This window comes from Rhodnius prolixus, unplaced genomic scaffold, assembly GCF_049639745.1.
Source record: "Rhodnius prolixus isolate KJV_2025 unplaced genomic scaffold, Rpr scaffold_6, whole genome shotgun sequence".
Lineage (NCBI taxonomy): Eukaryota > Metazoa > Arthropoda > Insecta > Hemiptera > Reduviidae > Rhodnius > Rhodnius prolixus.
Genome location: NW_027411634.1, coordinates 26513174 through 26537498, shown reverse-complemented (window position 1 = coordinate 26537498; position 24325 = coordinate 26513174). Strand labels below are relative to the sequence as shown.

The window sequence follows — 24325 nt, the reverse complement described above, 5'->3', positions numbered from 1 at the left end:
GTAACATAAATAACAATATGTACTTTAGCTCAAGAGATTTGCAAAAATATTGGAGCCATTTAAGAGAAATTGTTCAAAAATGAGAAGAGTAAAATATTTTGCTAATCTCTTTTGACGTTTGAGGTTAATAGGAAATGCATACGATTTTCATTGCACCACTCTTACGGACACATTGACGTATAATCGGTAAAAAACAATTATTTAACTAACTTTTATCTCATCTCTCCATTCCCAAAAGTTCCCATAAAAACTTGGAAAGAACTTTAAAATCAGAATTTGGTGAGAATTAAAGGACAATTGCACCAATAAAATTTCTTCTTCTTAATGCAGAGCTACGAGTATAAACCATCACGGTTCGCCTAGAACGATTTTAATTGAAAAGTTCACCAACATGAAAAATTTTTCTTTCTCCTTATTATTTGGGTCAAAACTAACCAAAATCCACTGGAAACCAAATCGGTTTACGTTGCGGAGTTTTTTTTTTTTAATTTTTCAGGTCAAAAAACGGCTTTTTTTTTTGCATTGTTAAGCCTAATAATACAGTTTTTTTACAAAACCAACGCATGCATTTTGAAGCTGAGGAAATTTCCGACAGAAAAACCATTTGGGCTCTTTTAATCCAAAAAGTTTCATTAAATGAATTTGAATTAGAAAATTTTACCTTTTTCCAGTGTATAAATATTGTATTTTGCAGGAATTTTTCTCTTTTTTGAAAAGTCCCATTGCCTTTCACAAAAAAAACGATGATTTATTTGTTAAGTAAGCTTTGAAATGCGAGAAACCCTTGTTTTTGCCTTATTTTGCTCAAAAATGTCTTTTTTATTGATTTTAAATGTCGAAATTTCATTTTTATCAATTATAAAATACATCAATCTGTCGGAAATTTCCTCAGCTTCAAAATGCATGCGTTGGTTTTGTAAAAAACTGTATTGTTTTTCCATTTATTAGGCTTAACATTGCAAAAAAAAAAGTCATTTTTTGACCTGAAAAATTAAATAAAAAATCCGCAACGTAAACCGATTTGGTTTTTAGTGGATTTTGGTTAGTTTTGACCCAAATAATAATGGGAAAGAAAAATTTTTCATGTTGGTGAACTTTTCAATTAAAATCGTTCTAGGCGAACCGTGATATATTAAAGTATCTTTACGTAAAGTAAACTTTACGCCCTGAAAATAGTGAAGAGTCTATCTGAAATCTATGCACTCAGTCTCATAATAATGATATGAAACTCAAGGAAAATCACTCATAAAATAGAATTTTTTTTAGCTAAAAAGCGAATGACCTGAACTTAAAAAAAGTTTAACACAAATAATGTAGTTTAAGAAACTGTCTGTAGTAAATACACTATTTACGAAGAAAGTAGAAGTGAAACGATGTTATTATACCAAGTTTTATTTGAAGTGAAATAAGATAAAGGCAGAAGAAAGAAAAAAGAAATAAAAGCCAAGAGATAATGCCAAAAGAACTTAAGACTCACGTGGTATCAGTCACGAATGGAACTAGATCTGTGAACATGCAATGGTCGTTTCAAACTAGATGAAGTGTTGTGACGTTATAATGAGATATATTTTGTTTTTCGCTTGGAAAAAGAGAGAGAAAAAAATAAAGAAGGGGAAGATATTTGAGGAAAATATAAACATTATTTAGGGAAACCTATTCACCGTTCTGGAATGTATTTCACTATTATTGGAACACGCCAACTATTGTCGAGTGTGAGGCGCTTATAACAGAGAAGAATGATATTTAAGAGTATTTTTGGCCTCTTGTACTTAGCAAATCAGCCATTTTATATTTAAGAGTTGTTTGCACATGGTGTAAGCATAATAAACTAAGGATTGCTCCGAATAAGACGGTGGCGATGTTGTTGAGGGGGTCGCTTGCCCCTACCCGTCAGCCAGTAGTCAGATACTGTGGCGATAGGCTGAGTTGGGTGTCACAGGTCAGATACTTGGGGATGATCCTGGATGCGAAATTAAGCTTTGTGCCACATGTAAGGGATTTAAGAAGGAAGGCTAGTTCTTTTGTCGGACAATTGAGATCGGTAACGAGGAAAGAATGGGGATTGAAAAGGAAGGTAGTGAGTACCTTATACCGTGGGGTTCTGGTCGCTCAGGTGACCTACTGTGCGTCGGTTTGGGCCCATCGGGTGGGGACCGCGATTGTGAGGATGCATCTTATGGCCGTGCAACGTTCTTTTCTGTTGCTCATGGGGCGTTATAGCCGGACCACATCCACGGAGGCTTTGCAGGTGCTCACGGGATGCTTGCCATTGGACATGGAGGTGGTTAGGGCCGCGGTGAGATATGGTTTGCGAAGGGGCATAGAGGTGCGTGTCCCCATGTTAAGAGCCTTACGATTGTCGGTGGCTGATATGACCGAAGATTACCGGTTATGGTTTAGGGAAAGAATGTATGGCGAAGTGGAAGAGGAATTGAATCGGGAATGGAGGAATAGGTGGCGAGCGTCAACTAAGGGAAGAACAACCTTTAGTTTCGTCCCCGACGCTGCCGGAGGTAGGCGGCTGGTTTCCACTGAGATGCCATATGCAGTTGCACGACTGGTCACGGGACACGGTATGTTGCGCGCCAAAATGTACGAAATGGGCTTAGCAACGAATCCATATTGCGCTTGTGGAGACCCAGAGACAGCGGAGTACATTATTATGGAATGTGATCTTTATGATGATTTGCGCTGTATTATGTGGCGGAGAGTGGGATTTCCGTTCTGCTTGGCTGGAGACGTTTTCCCCTTGTTACTGGAGAACGCGTCTGCGTATGTGGCTTTCCGCGAATTCGCGCAGGCGGCCTTTGAGAGGCGGATGACCTCGGTGGTTGGCAGATGAAGTAGATCTGGTTGGTTGGTTGAAGGGTGTTGTTGGGAGTTTGATTTGGTGTGTATTTTTCGAGTTTGTGTTGGGTGTGTGTGTGATTTTATTTATTTTATTTATTTGTAATTGTGTGATTGTTGTTGATGATTTGTTGTTGTTGATGATTTGTTGTTGTTGTTGTTGTTGTTGTGTTGTGTTGTGTTGTTGCTGTTGTTGTTGTTGAGATCGTCTGTGCCTGTTGGCTTTGTTGCTTTGTTGGCCGGGACTTGTGAGTGTTGAGAGCTCATTTTGTGGTCGTTTGGTTGAACGGAGGAGTGTATACGTTGGGCGGGTATGAGCTAGCGCTCGGGGACCGCCCCTAAAAAAAAAAAAAAAAAAAAAAAAAAAAAAAAAAAAAAAAAAAAAAAAAAAAAAAAAAAAAAAAAAAATATATATATATATTTAAGAGTTGTTAATGGAATCTTTGTTAAAAAGATTATTGGAATTTATTATATATTTTTATTAGAAAATACGTAAGGTGAGAAAAGAATGGGGGTGATCCATTTAAAACGCACCAATCGCTAATAACATTTTAGGAAAGCGGAATTTTGAGAAAACCCACGAAGTAAACTATACGTTTTTTTTAGTCTAGTTTTCAAATTTTCCACCCCCGATGCTGTATCTTTATTTTTGGCGAAGTTACGGCCAAAAACCCAATTAGGTTTCATAAGGACCACTGGTTTTGACAATGATGATGAAAACTACATAAAAAATTGTGAAAAATAACGTTGATCTCGTTTCAATACCTCAAATATTTGTCGAAATATTTAAGATCAAAGTTACAATTTTATCCTATTCGTGAACGGTTTTCGACATTAATTTTCCACCAGAAATACGAGAGTCGTTTGAAAAGTCCGTGCAAAAATAGAAACTACTTAATTTTTTGGGGTAAACCTTTTTTATTTTTCAACATAGTCTCCTTTTAGGCTTATACACTTCGTCCAACGCTGCTCTAGTTTGTTGATCCCTTCCGAATAATAGGATTTGTCCAAGTCTGAAAAATAGCCATTCGTTTCTGCAATCACCTCCTCGTTTGAATAAAATCTTTTCCCGCCAGCCATTTCTTCATATTGGGGAACAAAGATGGAGAATAGGGGGGATGTGAAACGAGTTGGAACCCTATTTCCATTAATTTTGCGACCACAACTGCTGAGTTGTGAGCTGGTGCGTTTTTCTTGCAGCTCGGTTTTCAAACGGTCCAATAACGATGAATAATATGCACCTGTAATAGTTTTACCCTTTTCCAGATAGTCGATGAGGATTATTCCTTGCGAATCCCAAAAGACAGTCGCCATAATCTTTCCGGCCGAAGGAACGGTCTTCGCCTTTTTTTGGCGCAGATTCCCCCTTGGTAACCCATTGTTTAGATTGTTCTTTGGTCTCAGGAGTGTAGTGATGTATCCATGTTTCATCCACAGTGACGAAACGACGCTTAAAGTCCTGCGGATTCTTCTGGAACAGCTGTAAACCGTCCTTGCAACACTTCACACGATTTCGTTTTTGGTCAAGCGTGAGCAATCGCGGCACCCATCTTGCGGATAGCTTTGTCATGTCCAAATGTTGATGTAAAATATTATTTACGCGTTCATTCGAGATGCCCCCAGCACTAGCAATCTCACGCACCTTCACTCTTCTGTCATCCATCACCATATCATGGATTTTATCAATGATTTCCGGAGTAGTAACCTCAACAGGGCGTCCAGAACGTTCAGCGTCACTTGTGCCCATATGGCCACTCCGAAAATTTTGAAACCACTTATAAACTGTTCTAATCGAAGGTGCAGAGTCACCATAATGTTTATCAAGCTTCTCTTTAGTCTCCTGAGGCGTTTTGCCTTTCACAAAGTAGTGTTTAATCAATACACGAAATTCTTTTTCGTCCATTTTTTGAAATTCACTCGACTTCCTCGATTCAAACGAATGCCAAACACAAAGAAATAGACCGATCTGGCTGAAACTTGGTGTGTGTACTTCCAAGAGATGCTACTAACTAAACATAACCTCGATACGCGCCAGTGGTGCTATCTCTCTGACTTTGCACGGACTTTTCAAACGACCCTCGTACACGTTTTGGGAGGTTCTCTGACTGCAAAAAACGTTATTTGCGACGCAAAGAAAAATTAAAGTCAAGATTTAAAAAAAAATATAGTGTAATGTAATGGTTGTGGGTGAATCAGGATAGATTTGTTTTATCATCAAATAAAAGCAACCATCACATCATTTTAATGCACCTTGTATGCAAGACTTCTTGAACTATGATTGCGGTAAGAATATCTTGCCAGGTTGCTGGTCTAATGATCAAGAGCGTGGCTTTGTAAGTGAGAGATCACCAGTTCGAATCCCGCGTATGCAGTTATTCATAATACTTAATACATCATAATACTTTTTTTAATAAAATGTAGTTCTTACGAGGGATTCGAACTGGGGATCTCCTACTTACTAAGCCACGTTCTTGACCACTAGACCAACACCCGCCTCTCTCTGGCAAGATACTCTTACCGTAATCATAGGTCAAGAAGTCTTGCATACAAGGTACTTGCAGTTCTAAATTTATAAATTTAATTAAAAATAAACGTAAAGGTTAACCAAAGCGCCAAAAACTCGAACATCAACCGACTTCAAACCTTACGGTCTAAAATCCTGAGAACAATAGTTAACGCTCCCTTCTACGTCTCCAATCATACTACACACGCTGATCTCAATATTCCTCTCGTCTCTGAAATAGCCCAATCTCGATACACAAAACTCCACACAAATCTACACAATCATTACAACCCTCTGATCCACAACATGTCCACCAAGAACACTTCCTTCAAATCCACAGCGCAGACTAAGCGCATGGCGGTGGCCATGCGATCATCGCAAACATATAACGCCGACCACCTAGGATGGTTGCTGTGTAAGCTAGCCAACCTGGGCGAACTAACGGCTTCCATCACTGGATGGTCGTCGTTCACTCCACTCACGCCCTTGGCGCACGTGCATGTGCACGTGTATTTGCGCCATCCCTTATCTCTCATCACTTTTGCCTCTTGTACAGTTGCAAAATAAATAAACAAATTAAAAAAAGGTCTCTATCAGAGTTAGAACGAGGAATGCTCTACTCTCTGTTTTGAAAACCACTGACTAAATTGTAAGAAAAAAACGAATTTACACTTTCATTGTGGAAAGGTTTTTGGAAGGATTTCATGCGTGGGCGGGCGTATGCTCAAATCTCGCTTAAATACGACCTGCTCTTGATTGAATTGTTCGCAATTTTAAGTAATATAATAAAAAGAGCTTTATTTGATTACGAAAATGAAGACTAACTTCATTCTTTCTATTGTATTAATTATACAGATGGCCATTAATAATCTTTCAAACGTTCTATTCAGGAAAAAGGTGACTTTGACCTTTTGTCTTTGAATCAATTAAAAAAATATTAGCAGATCATTTACGAGTAGTCTTTTATCAGAAATTAAATATGCATTAATCAATTCATTCAACATTTAAAGTTTTAATAGAGCAAAAGTTAATTTTCTCTTTCAAAATGAAAATCTTATGTAACACACACAACATTCTCTTATAGAGCTCTCAGTTCTAGATTAGATTCTACGAGGGTTGGCGAGTGAGTCAACACCTAAGAGTCTGTTGTGGCTTTCATTAGTTAGAGAATCTCTTTCTGTTTAATTCGACGCTATGGAGAGGCTCCGTGCCAATAGCCGAACTCTTTGTCATTCCAGCTAATAACACTAATACAATACATGCAGCGCCATTTCCTCTTCCTCTTGACAAATCCAAACCGACTATTCGCAATAGACATTACTCTCAGTATGTAGTGGCTCTTTAAGTGACCTACGATAAACCTAATGGCAGTCCAGCTTTGTTCTGCCAATGTAAATCTAGGCGAGTCCAATCCATTCGCCACTCCTGCGACTAATTGTCCACTTGCAAGTCAATATTTCAATGTCATAAAAGAGTTCGTTTACGTTGAAAAACCTATGCAACACTTCTTGATCAAACCAACCTTCTGCTGCCACATTGCCTCTATACTACCCACGTACGAGCACCCCCCAAAAAATAAAGAAAACATTATTTTGCCTATCATCTGTAAAAAAAAGCAAAGTAAAGTAATTGCCTATTTTTTCAGGCGAGGCTTAACGTCCAACTACCAATTAGCTGTCGTGGACGGAGGCGACTAGCGAACATACTTTACTATAAATTTCTTTTATTAACCATTAAATAAAATCCAAGGCCTAAGACCAGGGGAATCGAACCCAGTACCACAATGCATATTAGCTTTGCAGTTCTTGCCTCTAACCGCTCGCCTACCTATCATCTGTATTATCAAGCATCCACCCTAGCTTTGAGTAGTAGGACTTTACATCCAATAAGGATGCCTAGCTGTTCGGGAAGTTAAAACTGAATCTAATATTCTCTTTCCAATATCGAATTAGTGAAACATATTTACTTCAAACAATACGCAATTCGTGAAACTGTATCTTACACTGAAATAACAATTTAGATGTAAACAAATCCATCCATCCCCAGAATTATTCTTTAAAAAAATGTGTTTGGAAATCGCACAACGTAGCTGTCCTGAATAGAAGAATTTTGGATGTTTATAATCGGAGATGGTAGTTATTAGATTGATTTTGCTGTTCCCGTTACTTCCAGTTCCCAATCGGTTAACATCAATATTTAAACGGTGTAATTTATGTCTGTCAGTCAAATCGTGATAGTTAACAATAAAGCATCCACAATTTCCATCGTTGAAGTATTACTGTTACTCCATGTTAATCGTTGCCAATGTCAGATCCGAGTGTAGGTACTATGTGACTGTGCAAGATACTTTAAAAGAAGTATCTTTTAAGAAGTTAGAAGTTCCGTTCCTATTGAAGTTCCCATTCCTTAAATGTTTTTATCAACATAAATCAAAACTTTAGAGAATATTTTGCACGATTTATGTCATCTGTTTTAGAATGAATGTTTTCCTGAAAAGTAGGTTACGATATTGTTTATTAACTTTTCAATTAACTGCCCTTTATGGCAATAAAAACTAAACATTAATTAAAGGTAATTTCAATTGAATTAATAGCGGTCATTCTGATAATTTAGCTTTAGCCAAAACAAGAAAATTAACCCCTCAAATATAAACAACCCGCAATTAGCCCCTCTAATATAAAGTTGGCCTAAAAGTGAAATTTATAGCTCTTAATCAGGCAGGCTCCAGTATGGCGGTTGACGTCATCGCTGTAGGTCAACTTAATGACAGCTAGCTAGCAATTCAACCAGCTGGGTTCCTTGGGTAAATGAACCCCCAAAACAACCTTTAATTTATAAAGTATTAAGGGTGTTAACTCTATAATAAACGTGACCCTCTCAATTTTACTACAATTTCCGCACATCTAACTATGGAGCACTGATAACAGTTTGTTTTCCTAGCACAATTAGTCGTAAAGTTTCAAAATTTTTGCATCGATTATTAAGGATTTTTATACAGGACAAAGCTGGCTGGGCATCCAGAGTTTCCACAGCTTTTATTAGTTACCTAGTTTCCATTTAAGTAACTATCTTTCACTTCTTTTGTTTCGCTCTTAATGTCATAAGCAGAAGTATCAATTTTTTTCAATTTTTTACTGACATTTTTTACCTAGAAAGGAAAACGCGAACTGAATTCATGATAATTGAAGTATTTGATAAAGATTAGATATCGCCAAGCTTCTATTGCTAGATATGCAATATTAGTAAAGAAAAAGGAGCGGTTATCGCCTCTAACTGCACGGCTTACGTGGCATCTAATTTATAATCAAATTTTAAAGAAATAAGTCTCGCAGAAGAATAACTGAACGATTCCCTACTTAAGGACCTCTAAGCAGTCTAAGTACGATACGTTTAAAACAAGCAGAAAAGAAGTGCTTAATTCTTAATTAGTGCTACTTAAAATTAATAAATTTTCACGCCGTTCAACTTTGCTAGTCTAAAGATAATACTCATATTTTAAGTAGTGAAGCTGTTTGATTGCCTGTCTTAAAATAATATTATTTGTAGCAAGATTTCATGGCAGTTGTAACTTTAAAATAAGCGAAAATAAAGTTGTTATTGTTTCAATTACCTGTTATAATAACGAAGTCCCTTGGTATAATGAAAGTAAGAGATTTGTTCTTAAAATAACTATAACTTTAATAATAATATCAAAGTTGCTTAAAACAAACAAACTGCTTTAAAAGTACTTAACTAAAGGTGTAATATTCTAGTAGGATTCTTTCTTTAATATATAATTTCTATTATACTTAGAATTTCTTATCAACAAATAACTGTACCTCATTTAGGTCAGGGTTGTCATTACAACAATTAAGTTACTGATAGTTGAACAAAGAAGGTCACTAATGTTTTTATTTCGCATAAAATATTTTCATTTATAAAATATAAATTAGGTTAGAAATGGAATTTTTAATTAAAGTGGAGCCGATAGAATTTCGATTAAATCGTGTTTTTTTCGTAATAAATCTATTATTATATAAAACAAAGTAAGAAATTTGTGTGAAATGCATTTTCAATGCGATTTATACTATTCGATTTAGCGTATATTAATATTAATAACGCATATTTATTTAAAATTAAATCGCTGACTATATCCCGAACTGAACGGTTGGTCTAAGAATGCTCTCTTTTTAACTTTATTTATTTTCACAACTGCGGCACACTTCTGCAACAGTGAAGCTGATAAAACATGAAACAAATATAATATTAAATAATGAGTAACGTGAAAGAAGAATTCACCCAATAGTGAAACTCCCAAAGATAAGCATTAGTGCACTACAGTGCACTGGCACTTACTTCATTCAGAAGATCACATGACAATTAGTGTTTCGTTTTATTGAATTTCCTGCTAATGAAGTGAGACAAGGATGTAAGAAAAGTGAAATATGGAACCTGGTACTGCGGGATACAGCAGTTTCCGAAACAAGGAGTAAGGATATCTCGGTCCAAGGTAGAGTTAGAAATAAATTATGGAATAATTAGGGATTTGACTGAGTGTTTTTTTGATTAGAAGAATTGGATTCCGTAGTTATTGAAAGCTTAGGCTGACCCCAAAGTTTCATTCCGAAAGTTTCGATCGTTTGTCGAGAAGGCCAGAGAGAGAAGTTTGAATCGTCTGTCAAGTTCTTTCCGTTTAAGTCTGAGTATGTAGATTCCAGTAAGACCTTTGTCCATGAAGAGTCCTAGGTACTTTACTAGGTAATTTTATCTGTTGTGGGAAGACGGTATGTTTAAGGTACGAGGGTCGTTTGAAAAGTCCGTGCAAAAATAAAAACTACTTAATTTTTTGGGGTAAACCTTTTTTATTTTTCAACATAGTCACCTTTTAGACTTATACACTTCGTCCAACGCTGCTCTAGTTTGATGATCCCTTCCGAATAATAGGATTTGTCCAAGTCTGAAAAATAGCCATTCGTTTCTGCAATCACCTCCTCGTTTGAATAAAATCTTTTTCCCGCCAGCCATTTCTTCATATTGGGAAACAAATAGTAGTCCGAGGGAGCCAAGTCTGGAGAATAGGGGGGATGTGAAACGAGTTGGAACCCTATTTCCATTAATTTTGCGACCACAACTGCTGAGGTGTGAGCTGGTGCGTTGTCGTGATGGAAAAGGACTTTTTTGTGGGCCAATCGTGGGCGTTTTTCTTGCAGCTCGGTTTTCAAACGGTCCAATAACGATGAATAATATGCACCTGTAATAGTTTTACCCTTTTCCAGATAGTCGATGAGGATTATTCCTTGCGAATCCCAAAAGACAGTCGCCATAATCTTTCCGGCCGAAGGAACGGTCTTCGCCTTTTTTGGCGCAGATTCCCCCTTGGTAACCGATTGTTTAGATTGTTCTTTGGTCTCAGGAGTGTAGTGATGTATCCATGTTTCATCCACAATGACGAAACGACGCTTAAAGTCCTGCGGATTCTTCTGGAACAGCTGCAAACCGTCCTTGCAACACTTCACACGATTTCGTTTTTGGTCAAGCGTGAGCAATCGCGGCACACCCATCTTGCGGATAGCTTTGTCATGTCCAAATGTTGATGTAAAATATTATGTACCCGTTCATTCGAGATGCCCACAGCACTAGCAATCTCACGCACCTTCACTCTTCTGTCATCCATCACCATATCATGGATTTTATCAATGATTTCTGGAGTAGTAACCTCAACAGGGCGTCCAGAACGTTCAGCGTCACTTGTGCCCATATGGCCACTCCGAAAATTTTGAAACCACTTATAAACTGTTCTAATCGAAGGTGCAGTGTCACCATAATGTTTATCAAGCTTCTCTTTAGTCTCCTGAGGCGTTTTGCCTTTCATAAAGTAGTGTTTAATCAACACACGAAATTCTTTTTCGTCCATTTTTTGAAAATCACTCGACTTCCTCAATTCAAACGAATGCCAAACACAAAGAAATAGACCGATCTGGCTGTAACTTGGTATGTGTTCTTCCAAGAGATGCTACTAACTAAACATAACCTTGATACGCGCCAGTGGTGCTATCTCTCTGACTTTGCACGGACTTTTCAAACGACCCTCGTAAACAGTTGGAAGGACAGTTCGCCTTAAGAAGAATGTACTGTAATTATTACACATTAATTTTAATTCTCCATTTCTTTAACTAGGGCATAAGATGAAGAATGTTTATGTTAAATAATTTACAACAAACTATCAAAATGAAATACACATATGCAAAGTTGGTTTAGTATAATCTGATATTAATTTCTATAGTAATAGAAGACTGTTATTATTGTAGTATCGATTACAAACTTGTATCATTATAATCAAATATGCACTTATCTATAAAATCATCACGACACATTTATTTCTTAATAAATGTCTACAATTCATCCGATGATATTGATATCACTTGCAAAAAAGGATACAAAAGCTTGTATTATAGTTAGTTTAACTGTTTTAAGTGGTTAATTTTTACATTTTCGATATCCTATTGATGTTTAGGTTATCTTTCTTTTGTTAAGAAATCGGCTTTAATAGAAACATATTTGGGTGTAAGAACACTTCTGTACTTTGGTTTTAAAAATTTAAATATTGGCCACGTAGCCTTAAAATGAAAAACAATCTATTCACACGCAAAACACTCGAATCAAATACTTCAGCACCTTTTGCTGAACCGGCAGTGGTCTATAAAATCCAAGTACTATCAGAAAAATGGTAAACAGGGATTGTAGAATAGTGCTTCATGAACATACACTTCAACAATCCACTAGGAAAAGAATAATTGCAACGATTCTTTAAAATGAAAGAAAAGAAAAATCCAATACCCATACCCACAAATGAACTTACGAGATTTGGACTTGCTGGCGAAATCCTGACAAATTCCTAGTTTGAAAAATAAGTAATTTACTACTTTTAAAGATAGAATAGGCATTATATTACATTAATATCGGTTGAATGGTTTTTCAGTTGGACTGATTTCAAATCCAAAATGAATTCAATTGATTTGGATGGATTTCCGGAAGAACTCGAAAAGCCACTTCAGGTATTCAGTAAAAGTTTCAGAATTAAAGAAAATCCATCAGTTAAAGAAAATGAGAATTGCAATCGGAGAAAGCGTGTCCATATGAGAGTTAATCCCTTGATATTTTTCTTTTGTGAAAACTTTTATTTTCCTTTAAAATTTTTATTTTTTCATAATTTTCTAATTTAAGCTCAACTTATTCAGAGCATAAAATCTTTTATACCTTGCGTAATAACTGGATCTATATATAAAAAAAAAAGCGCAATTTCAATTTCGTTTACCTCAAATAATGAAAAAAATAGTACCAGACCTAGGATAGAAACTCACTATTTAATATCATTCGCAAAATTATCAGAAAAGTATATGCAGTAAGACAAAGATAAAGCAATACGTGATTAATCAAAAATTTCCTAAAAGTGTTGCACATTTAAACGGGAAAATATTAATTATTAAAATTAATTAAAATTCAGAATAAAGAAGCAAGAAAAAAGTCGACTGGAAACAGAATTTTTATCCATTTAAACTAAATCTTGTAAGGATCGGTGACTACGAGGGTCGTTTGAAAAGTCCGTGCAAAAATAAAAACTACTTAATTTTTTGGGGTAAACCCATTCTTCATATTGGGGAACAAATAGTAGTCCGAGGGAGCCAAGTCTGGAGAATAGGGGGGATGTGAAACGAGTTGGAACCCTATTTCCATTAATTTTGCGACCATAACTGCTGAGGTGTGAGCTGGTGCGTTGTCGTGATGGAAAAGGACTTTTTTGTGGGCCAATCGTGGGCGTTTTTCTTGCAGCTCGGTTTTCAAACGGTCCAATAACGATGAATAATATGCACCTGTAATAGTTTTACCCTTTTCCAGATGGTCGATGAGGATTATTCCTTGCGAATCCCAAAAGACAGTCGCCATAATCTTTCCGGCCGAAGGAACGGTCTTCGCCTTTTTTGGCGCAGATTCCCCCTTGGTAACCCATTTTTTAGATTGTTCTTTGGTCTCAGGAGTGTAGTGATGTATCCATGTTTCATCCACAGTGACGAAACGACGCTTAAAGTCCTGCGGATTCTTCTGGAACAGCTGCAAACCGTCCTTGCAACACTTCACACGATTTCGTTTTTGGTCAAGCGTGAGCAATCGCGGCACCCATCTTGCGGATAGCTTTGTCATGTCCAAATGTTGATGTAAAATATTATGTACCCGTTCATTCGAGATGCCCACAGCACTAGAAATCTCACGCACCTTCACTCTTCTGTCATCCATCATCATATCATGGATTTTATCAATGATTTCTGGAGTAGTAACCTCAACAGGGCGTCCAGAAGGTTCAGCGTCACTTGTGCCCATATGGCCACTCCGAAAATTTTGAAACCACTTATAAACTGTTCTAATCGAAGGTGCAGAGTCACCATAATGTTTATCAAGCTTATCTTTAGTCTCCTGAGGCGTTTTGCCTTTCATAAAGTAGTGTTTAATCAACACACGAAATTCTTTTTCGTCCATTTTTTTGAAAATCACTCGACTTCCTCGATTCAAACGAATGCCAAACACAAAGAAATAGACCGATCTGGCTGAAACTTGGTGTGTGTACTTCCAAGAAATGCTACTAACTAAACATAACCTTGATACGCGCCAGTGGTGCTATCTCTCTGACTTTGCACGGACTTTTCAAACGACCCTCGTATAAGCAATAAAGTTGTTTATTATTATTATTTACTATTCCCAAATCTCGCATTATAGACTTTACCCAGAATTGAAAGGTTAACACTCTACTGAAGCGAAATTGGTAACTACAAGAATAAAGAAATGATTGGAGAGATATGTCATGGAGGAAGTGCTTTGAAGAGCCTAAACAGCCACCAGTGTCTGCTTGTAGATGAACTTCTTCGGCAAAAGATCCACTAGTCCTGAGATTTGGGCTTCCTTTCTGATGAATAGATGGACATAGGCGGCCAGCAAAATGTTTTTATAGAATAGCATTACTTCTGATCCAGATCAGATAGGCCAAATATATCGCGCGTGAAACTTAAAAACTAACGGAAACAATGATAAAACTTAAAATGCCTCTGTAATTCATTTCTAATTTAAATTCTATCAAGTTCACGTAAGACAGATAGATTCAATGAAATTCTGCAGTTTAATAAATCAGTTGTTTATAAGTATCAGACTTAGGTCGATAGGTTTCCAAGTTAATACTTAAGAAAGACCTCTAGGAGTAAAACGATCATTTTTTTTAACGACTCTTTTATGGGGCCTGTTACTTACTGCGGAATACTATAAAAGAGGTCTCAGGGAAGGTGGAGGTCTGAAGAGATAAGCACTGGTACCAGCCTTCGTGTTATGAGTCACAGAAGTTCTAACCGATCTCTTGTTACCGATATGAGACCTGACGAGTGGCTCGGCCAGAATTAATTGAAAGGAGGCATTGAAGACCAAGTGAAGGTGGAACTTGAAGATGCTGGAGTCTGGAAAGCGATGGCATCTATAATGAAAGAAAGTCCAATGCCAAAAACTCCTAGCTGACTGCGATGTCTATTATCAAAGGAAGATACCAGAAACTGGGAAATTTATTGAAAAAAAAAGATAACATTCCAAGAATATTGTATTTTCTGTTGATGAAACTTTTCGAATGAACATCGTGGGAATTCCAAGTTCCAGCTTTTTTGAATGTTTCAATTTTCAGTTATTTTTATATCACACACACTCAGCAAGCTTTACTTTTTTGGGTGGGAGGAAAATCAATTTCGAAAATTACACTTTTTATATTCCAGAAATATCCAGTTAACACCCACACTACTTTTAATGCAGTTAAAGCAATTAAATTGTCTAGAATCTCACAATCAGTACTGGTAAGGCAGTCGATTTCAAAATTATGAACTTTAATATAAAAGGTACCATTTAAAAAATATCACTAGAAACTTCAAATAATTATTTAGCAAAATGCTTTTTTTTTAGAACTCGGAAACAAAGAGATATTTGCATTAAATATCAAAACCGAAAATTTGACACGATTGCAGTACTTCCTCTTTTATAAATAGTAAGAGAACGAAGAAATAATTAAAGAGGAAATAATTAAATAACGCCTAACTTTTAATTTATCCCGAGATATATGTCAACTGAATGATTAGTACAGGTGGGTGTTAGTTTAACGACCGGTGTGGTACAGATTTAGTTGTCTCCTCACGTGAGGAACATGTTTCCCACATTTGACAAGTATTCCCTTAAGACTTTTTGGTACTATCAACTATTTTCTAATTTTTATATACATATATTTCCCTTTAATTTTCCTGGTTTAAAGAAAGGAAAAACCATTAAACCTAATTACTTTACTGTTTCCTCCATTAATTAGTCGTTATAATTTTTATATATTAACTATTATTAAAAAAATATTTTCTTCAATTTAGCACAGCATATCAAATTTTTAGATTAATTTCATTAATTTTTTATTTCCATGTTTAAACCTTCGAAAGAATAATAAAATTAATAAGATTACTGTGATGAAAAAATAAATATATACGGTTTAAATAAATAAAAAAAAAAATAAATAAACAAACATGAATACGTAGCAAGAATTTGACTGAACAAAAACTAAGGAGGTTGTTTTTAGTGGCTTACCTTGTACTGTCGAAGGGTAGTAACTCACTGAAGTCTAGACACCCTCTTCTTGCTCTGTTAAATCAATTCTGATCACCTGATCTAGAGGGCATGCGCCCTTCTTTGTACGCCCACAATGTGGATTGTGCATTTCAGTGTCGGCTTTCGTACAGAAAACGTACCTCTCACTGGTTAACATGTTTAACCCAGGTTTTGTTTATTTATTTTTCAATTATACCTTAATATTCTGTCATTGGAAAAGAAATAGCCTTGAAGTTCATATGACTAAAATATGTTTAAATCAGAACATATCTGGCTTATCATATATTTCAATTCTTTTAATAAAGAGTAATAAGATAAACGGAAGCAAGTTTACCACGCTGGCTTTCAGCTTAAATTCTTGGAGAATATTTGTCGGGTGATCACAATACCAACTTAACAATCCAGAAAACTCTCAATACCACCACGTCTAATTCTCACTCAATTTAGATTCTGCAGAAATAATTGATGGGTGCGACTATCTGAATTTTAAATAAAAAACATCAGGAGGTAGAAATTATGATATTGCCACTGTGAGGGTTTGATGTGGGGCCTATAGGACAGCTCTGTTAGATGGGGATGCCAGTTTGAGCCACCGAGATACTAGGTTCCTTTTCGGAGTAAGAGTGTGTTGTTTGCTGTAGATGAGGTTAATGTCGATGAGTACAGCCACAAAAAGAATCTTAAGTAGCTATTGATTTACAGACACGAGCGGAATATTAGATTTGATTTGGAAAGCTGAAGGGCTAAATAGAATAAAACTTAAATTTACTGACTAAGAGATAAGTAACTAGCGAAATAGATAAATTTTGAAGAAGATTAACGTCGTAAATACTGTGAATAACGCAGTGGTTTGGCGTCCTTATGTACATCGATTCTTGTTGGACAGCCGCTTCTGTTCGAAGCCTACCTGGGTTTAAACCTTTAAGTCCTCCATAGACACTTCTTCATAATTCTGAAGTACTACAGTTGCCTTTCCTATATGACTTTAGTGGACATTTGATCTTTTTAGAAAACCGCCGTAAATGTTCGGTTGCGGAGGAAGACGGCCCTTTTTGGGTGAGAGCTTTTTAGAGAGAAATATAAACCAATCACCTCTTTTTCACAAGAGATCCTGGATAGCTACCAAGATTGTGAGGGTTAAACCTTCTTTTGAAAATATGGTGAAGGCTTTGCCTTAAGAGCCTGGTTTGGATCTATTTGTATTTGGAAGAACTATCCTTAGAACATTTGTAGGGCGTTCGGGGCGTTTCTTCGACTTCATCATGCTTCCTGGAGAACCTGAGCCGCTATTGGACGTTAGAGCTAAAATATTCTTGGTGGGTACTTACACCAAAATATTTGAAGAAGGCTAAGGAATAGGGATGAGTTGGTTCTCCTGGCTGCTGAGCACTTCCTCTAACTTTCCTAAGGTTCCTGCAGATGCTGCAGAGTTTAACCTGGTCCTAAAAGTCACAATTGATTTTTTTTTTTAATCATCTATCACGGTTTTCTTTTTCTGAGTTTTAAACTAAATGAACGAAATATCTTCTTTACATTATTAAGATTTCCGCGCCAAGTTCTTTAGAAATTTAATCTGTTTTTTAGCCACCAAAGTCAAGCCTCTGATAAAATTACCCGGTTTAAGTTTACCCTCTATTAGCTTTACACTATGTAATACATAAATGTGTATTTCGTATACAAACGTTTATGTATTATCTATATAAACATAAATATAATAAAACAATTATATAAGATAAAAATGCTATTTAATTAAAAGCATATTGAACCGTGTAATAATTACTAATTAAAATATTATTTTACCACAAACGAAGAACACCTTAAAAATTATACATACGAGTATAATTATATGTTACATCGTATATTCAATTTTGTTTATTATGTTTTAAAGGCAACACTTTCATACAAAAGCAAATTTTTGTTTGTTGGTTTAAAAAAAGAAAAAAAAGGGTAAAGGTCAGAGTGCAGAAAGAGAAAACTTGTGTGGGCGAGAGCAAACTGGTACTGAATGAGTAGTAGGTGTATAATGGGTAAAACTCGAAATTGAAACCCTCAGAGTAAAAGCAACACCTACACTTAATAACCTTTCATCTGGTTTAATTAGTTCCTTCTTCATTGTTAATAAAATGATTAATTATTGTTGTTTAATTGAATTTCGACTTGATAAAGTACAAAGATTATATCTTGAGAAAAGTTTTGATAAGACCAACTTACTTCAGTTTATAAAGCTCGTGATTCTCAGCAGGTAAGCTCGTTTTATTTATTTGCTTTTTAAACGTCATTAATTACATATACTCTTAAATTTGCAAACTGATTATCCTTACATTTATTTTGCCAGTCATTTTGTCGTTGTCTCGTATTCCACCTAAATACATATGCTAGGTATTATTTTTCACACCCAAAAAATATTATTTTAAAGTTTCTTCTCAGTGTTCACACGCTGGAATCCGCACTTATCTATAATGTTGGTTGAGTAAACTGGCTGTTGAATAATTTTAACCCCTTTAGCTGACAAAATGAGGATTATTTGAAGAAGACAGATAGACTGTACCTTTATGGCACTCTTCAGAAAGTTCTGCTCCTCCTGGTTAATCGCTTTCTGAAAATTTAAAATATTTTTATAAAAGACTAAATACTTACAAATACCTCCTGCAAAATCTCATTACTAAGAGAGAGGCAATCTAAAGATTTTTTTCCCCTCTATTCGTGGCGATTTTTTTTCCTATAATTTCTCATAAAAGTTTCCGTCTAATTAATTGGCGGCTCAAGATCATGCTGCCCCTCTCAGATGATTCATTTTGAATTATTAATTAAGTCTGCTATTTTATTTACAGCAGCAGGAATAGGGTAGATGCCAAATAATAATAAAAACAACGTATTCATATGTAATGTACGAAAATTTAAATAATTCTTATTATAATACAGAACTATCATTTACAACAATTAACAATTTGTTCATCCCTCAAAGTCAGTAAAATAGTAATTCCTTGTATATAATGTTAAGTTCATTAATTTGATAGCAGTAATCTAAATTTAGTAGAAAATATAAAACCAGCTAGAAATTAAAGTCGGGAATAGATGATACAATTAGAATTGGTCTTATTTTGACGTACTTTATAAAAAACGAAGGAAAAGTTGGCATCTTTTAGTTACTTTAAGTATGGAAAGGGTATTTTGAGGGAGATTACTACTATTCAGATCGGAGATAGATGATACAACTAGAATTGACCTTATTTTGGCGTACAATATAAAAATGGGTATATCTTTTAGCATGTTTGGGTGGAAAAGAATGTTTTGAAGAGAATACAGATATTAAGTGAGGAATACTACAAAAACGCCAATCAATATCTTGGTCATTAAAACATTTTATAAGTAATGCACTAAAATTTAGTAATGTGACCGAGCGCTGTTACGGGTGATCGAGTTAAGGGAGAATTTCGCTCGCTCAGTAGCGAGGGGTGAACAGTAATAAAATAACTTAGCCCGTTATTTACAGCTTTTGACAATATGTTATGGATAACAAAATTAACATGAGGCATAGAGTAAAACATCTGTGGACAAATCATCAGATTACATATACAGCTTAGGCTAACTCAATAATTTTAGCATGTTATAGAATAATAACCGCTACGATCTATTACCACTATTAAATGAATTAAGTCAAAATAATGCACAAACTACTAAGTCAAACTATTGTATTTCTACTACTATTTGATGCCCAATTACCGCTACACTCTAAATATTCCAAACATATTATAATATTAAAGATATTTTAAGGGACTATATTAACTATAAATTTAAGAGTAAGGCTACAACTATGAGTAAGAAGAGACCTGCATTAACCAATTATGGAAAGCCAGAAAATCAGAGAATAATATCAGGTTTAAAGAAAATTGTCAATTAGAATTGTAGCTGATGAAAAAAGTTTTTAAAAAAATTTATTTAATTATTTACAATCTGAATAATTTTATACAATAAATAAATTAGAAGTTGGATGAGATATAATGGTGCGTGAAGAGCAGGAGGAGAGAAACTACCCAGCGGTAGCACTCTCGATGCAAAAAGTAAAAATCCGTAAGAGATTGTTTTTAAAAGGGAAATTCAAATATATCTGGACAAAAGAGAATTTAAAAATTTAACAGACCGCAGCCCAGCAGTAAAGGAAAGAGTAAAAAAAAAGTTACTTTTCCTCGCCGCCTCTCCTTTCACTTTGCTGCCTCCAACCGCCTTTCACCATGACTAAAAGCACATTTGTGGGTGGAAGCACCCACGCTGCCTCCCCCAGAGTATTGTTTACTACAATGTAAACTGACAGTCTGTCTGCTGGATTTGGCGATTGTCTGTCAAAGAGGATGTGATAGTTTCGCTCAGTTACTGAAACAATTTTTTGTTCTTCCTGTAAGCTATCTTTGAGCACAATATTTCTCTAACATCAAAGTACAAAAAAAAAATTATTTTTTGTGTTTAGAAATGATATAAAAACACGTGATCATTGTGATACTCACATGACTTACTCCATCTGGAATTACCACTGTTCTGTTCAATCAGATTTCGTAAAATTTCACACCTGGTCCAGTATTGCTCTCGAGTAAACCCTTATATATATATACTAACTATGGTAACCTATACATAAATTACAAGAGTCTCTTTATTTAAAAGAATTAATAACTAATCTGAAGGTATAATACTAGTTCTAAAGTTTACTTAAATGACGGCGCAGTCAGTGACGAAGAGGAAGTTTTAAAATGTCAACTTTGGAGCAAATTTGGGGTGGCCTCTTTTTTCTTATTAGCTGACGATTTTTAAAACTGTCCGGTAGGACAGTTGTATAAGGGTTGATCGTCAAAAACTGCACGAAAAAGCGTAACGTTGAAAAACACCCAACTTTGACAATTTTTTTCTCTTTAAAACTATCCGGTAGGACAGTTGTATAAGGGTTGATCGTCAAAAACTGCTTTTCTATAAAAGATAAAATTCCCAAATTTTCTTTATAATATAGGGCAAATCCTCCTTTACGACTGTAATTTTTTGCAACAACACAGATCTAATAGATTTCGAGAAAAAAGTTGCTGAAAATGAGCAAAAACGGCATTTTCAAAAATTGGTCTTGTTCTTCTTGTTACCTTTTTTGTAAACAACGTAGCGCCTAAACGCGTGAACCGATTTTCATAAATGAGGTATCATTCGATTCGGAATTTTATGTAGATGTGCCTTTTGGGGGTCTCGATGCTGTACATCGAATGGGAGAGGAGTTAGCCCCCTTTATGTAAGGCCCCCTCCAAAATGATTATTACTAATTTATCTGTAAATCTTGGCCCGATTTTGATAAAATTTGGTAGGATGACAGGGTTAGGGCTCCCCTACGTAACATTAAAACGACGATCTGCTCTTACACTTGTTAAGGGGAAGTATAGCAATCGTTTCAAATTATCGACACGTAAACCGATTTTCATGAATGAAGTGTCATTCGAATTGAAATTTTGTACAGATTTACACTTTAAAAGTCTCGACGCAGTGTCTCATAAGGAGGGGAGTTCGCCCCACTCAAATAAGGCCCTTTCTAAAACTATTATTACCAATATTTCTATAACGCTTAGCCCGATTTTGATAAAATTCAGCTCGAATAAGTGGTTAAAGCTCCTCTACGTTGCTGATGCTCTTGCACCTACAAAGAGGAAGTACTGCAATCATTTAAATTATCAATGAGTGAACCGATTTAAATCAATGAATTGTCGTTCGATTAAAAGATCTTTGCCTCTTAGGAAGAAGTACTGCAATCGTATTTTATTTTTCTTACTCCTCTTAAAAGGAAGTAGTGAAATCGCAGTTTAATTTTGCTATGTACGTACAAATACCTTTCTATATTATTCAAAACGCTTTTTCAAAAAAATTGTTATTGAGGATGGTTTGGGGGACCGCAACTATAAGCAATCTTTAAAAAGATCTCTCCATTGGTAGTTATGGTTCCGACTTAACACCTTATCAGGTTATAATGATAGAATTGCTTATTCCAAATTTTAAAAAAATCTGTAAAGCAGATATGTAACATTCCAAATAGACAAAAAGGAAAATCTATCCAAAAGGTACAAAAATCTCCTTAACAAAAACTTACAGTTTAAAATGTTAAGTATAAGGGTTGATTAAACGCCAAAAGGTACACAAATCAGCGAGTACCCAACATTTCATTAATACTTCATTAATATTTAAGTAATTCTACTGCATTAATTTTCATTAATAAGTTATTTTTTAGAATTTATTAGTTGTCACAGACCCTTATGCTGGCCAGTTCATTCATAATATTTTTTTGATTGCTTTTATTTGATGATAGAACAAATTTATCCTGATTCACCCACAACCATTACATTACACTACATGTTTTAAAATCTTCAATTATTATTATTTTTTTACTTTGCGTCACAAATAACATTTTTTGCAGTCAGAGGACCTCCCAAAACGTGTATTTCTGGTGGAAAATTAATATCGAAAACCGTTCTCGAATAGATAAAATTGCAATTTTGCTCTTAAATATCTCGACTAATATTAGAGATATCTAAAAAGGGTGAACGCCATTTTTCACAGTTTTTTATGTCGTTTTCATAATCATTGTCAAAACCAGTGGTCCTTATGAAACCCCAATCAGGTTTTTTGCCGTAACTCCACCAAAACTGAAGAGACAACATCGGGGGTGAAAAATTTGAAAACTAGACCCAAAAAAACATATAGTTTAGTTTCCTTGGGTTTTTTCGAAATTCCGCTTTCCTAAAAAGTTATTAGCGATTGGTGCGTTTTAAATGGATCACCCTATACTATTCTTGAAAATGTTTTGGTTGTAAGCTGTAGAGAAAAAAATAAATAATATTTATTAAGCACTCCAGCAAAGGCTAGAATAGTAGGTGAAAACGTGTGCTCTTTGTATATTTATAAATTCAATAAATTAGAAATTTACTAAATGTTCTTTGTCAGCAGTGTTAATTTCAGGTATTCGAAAATTTAGTTTACTTTATCAGAGTAGCTGTATCTAAGTAGTTATTCTCTACATTTTCGATAACTATCAATGATTTCCCTCATGAATGTAAATGTTACTTTTTATTATCTAAATAAATTATATGTATCTGTTCTTTATATATCGTTATTCTATATTTTAATTATTTTAGACTAATTCAGGATGTAATGGTTTTATTTTTAATTTTTAGATTACTTAATTTTTGTAAATTGTTGTACATGTGCAGGACAGTCTCCTTGCCACAAGATGTATCTTTCTTTAGGCATATAAAATATATTATTATTATATATACTATTCAGAACTACTTATAGTGGGTACGTTTTTGTAGTCCTGATTTTAGCCTGTATGTTTGGAGCTTCAACAAAGTTACGTCGTCTCTAAGTTGTGCTATCGTTAATCAAAACAAGTTACTGTATTCCAGCGCGAGTTGGTCTGCTGCAGCATGGCTTCTGTAAGCCGAACGTAATTGTAATTGATTTCACAAGTACATTCTTAGCATTTAAGGTCTCTTGTCTTAAAGATGACTAAATTTTCTTTTCGGCAAAAATAAAAAGCTCTGCCGTAAGTTCTACTGTTCTCCCAGTCATGCGCCAGCAGTTAGCAGACGCACTTCAACAGTCAGCAAAGGATCTTAAAATACTAAGAAACATTGATGTAGAGGACCTGGTGGACATCACAGAAACAATGCTTGCAAATTTTCGATAACTATCAATGATTCCCCTCATGAATGTAATTGTTACTTTTTATTATCTAAAAAACTTTATAAAATGCATTTTTATGCTATCTAGCGGCGAATTGTAGATTCACAATACCTTAGTCCTAAAACTTGTTGCGTTTTTTTAAATTAAAAATAATCCATTCATTTCATTAACTTTTTGGAAATATGTTTAAAATAAAAGTGAGAATAAGGAAAGGTCTAATAATAACAGAGACACTTTAATCCTCAGGAAGATCCCGGTTAAATCAATAACTGTTATTGTCAGCATTTAAATAGTATTCAGTGTACCGGTTGATGAAAACTAATGTTTAATTGTCGACTAGATAAAGAGATGGTGAGGTTTATTTCTTCATACCTGCAGCTATCAGTAAGCAAACGTAAAAATTAGCACATGATTCACCAAAATAGTGAAAATATTTATGAAAAAACGCTTCCCTTTACAGATCTACATCTTTCAATTTTTTAGTGAACTTTGGAATAGAGACTGATCCTCTCATCAAGAGAAGCTTTAACAGTACAGGCCCCTATCTATGGAAATTTTTAAAAATAAAATTCACTGCACTCACCATAGATACAGCGTTAACTTGAACATGCAATTATCAAAACACAAATA

At 35.1% G+C, this 24325-nt stretch overlaps 1 protein-coding gene across 5 annotated transcripts in view; it reads right to left on the bottom strand.

Moving 5' to 3' along the window:
- LOC141461142 (uncharacterized) overlaps positions 1-16018 on the bottom strand; it is a 127745-nt gene extending 111727 nt beyond the window's left edge. For 2 of the 5 annotated variants that reach the window (XM_074141876.1, XM_074141880.1), the window contains exon 1: positions 15974-16010. The gene's annotated coding sequence lies outside the window, so the exon portion shown is untranslated. Of the gene's footprint in view, positions 1-15973 lie in introns of all 5 variants that reach the window. The other 3 variants (XR_012462618.1, XR_012462617.1, XM_074141878.1) reach the window with 3 other exon arrangements.
- Positions 16019-24325: the final 8307 nt, after the last annotated feature.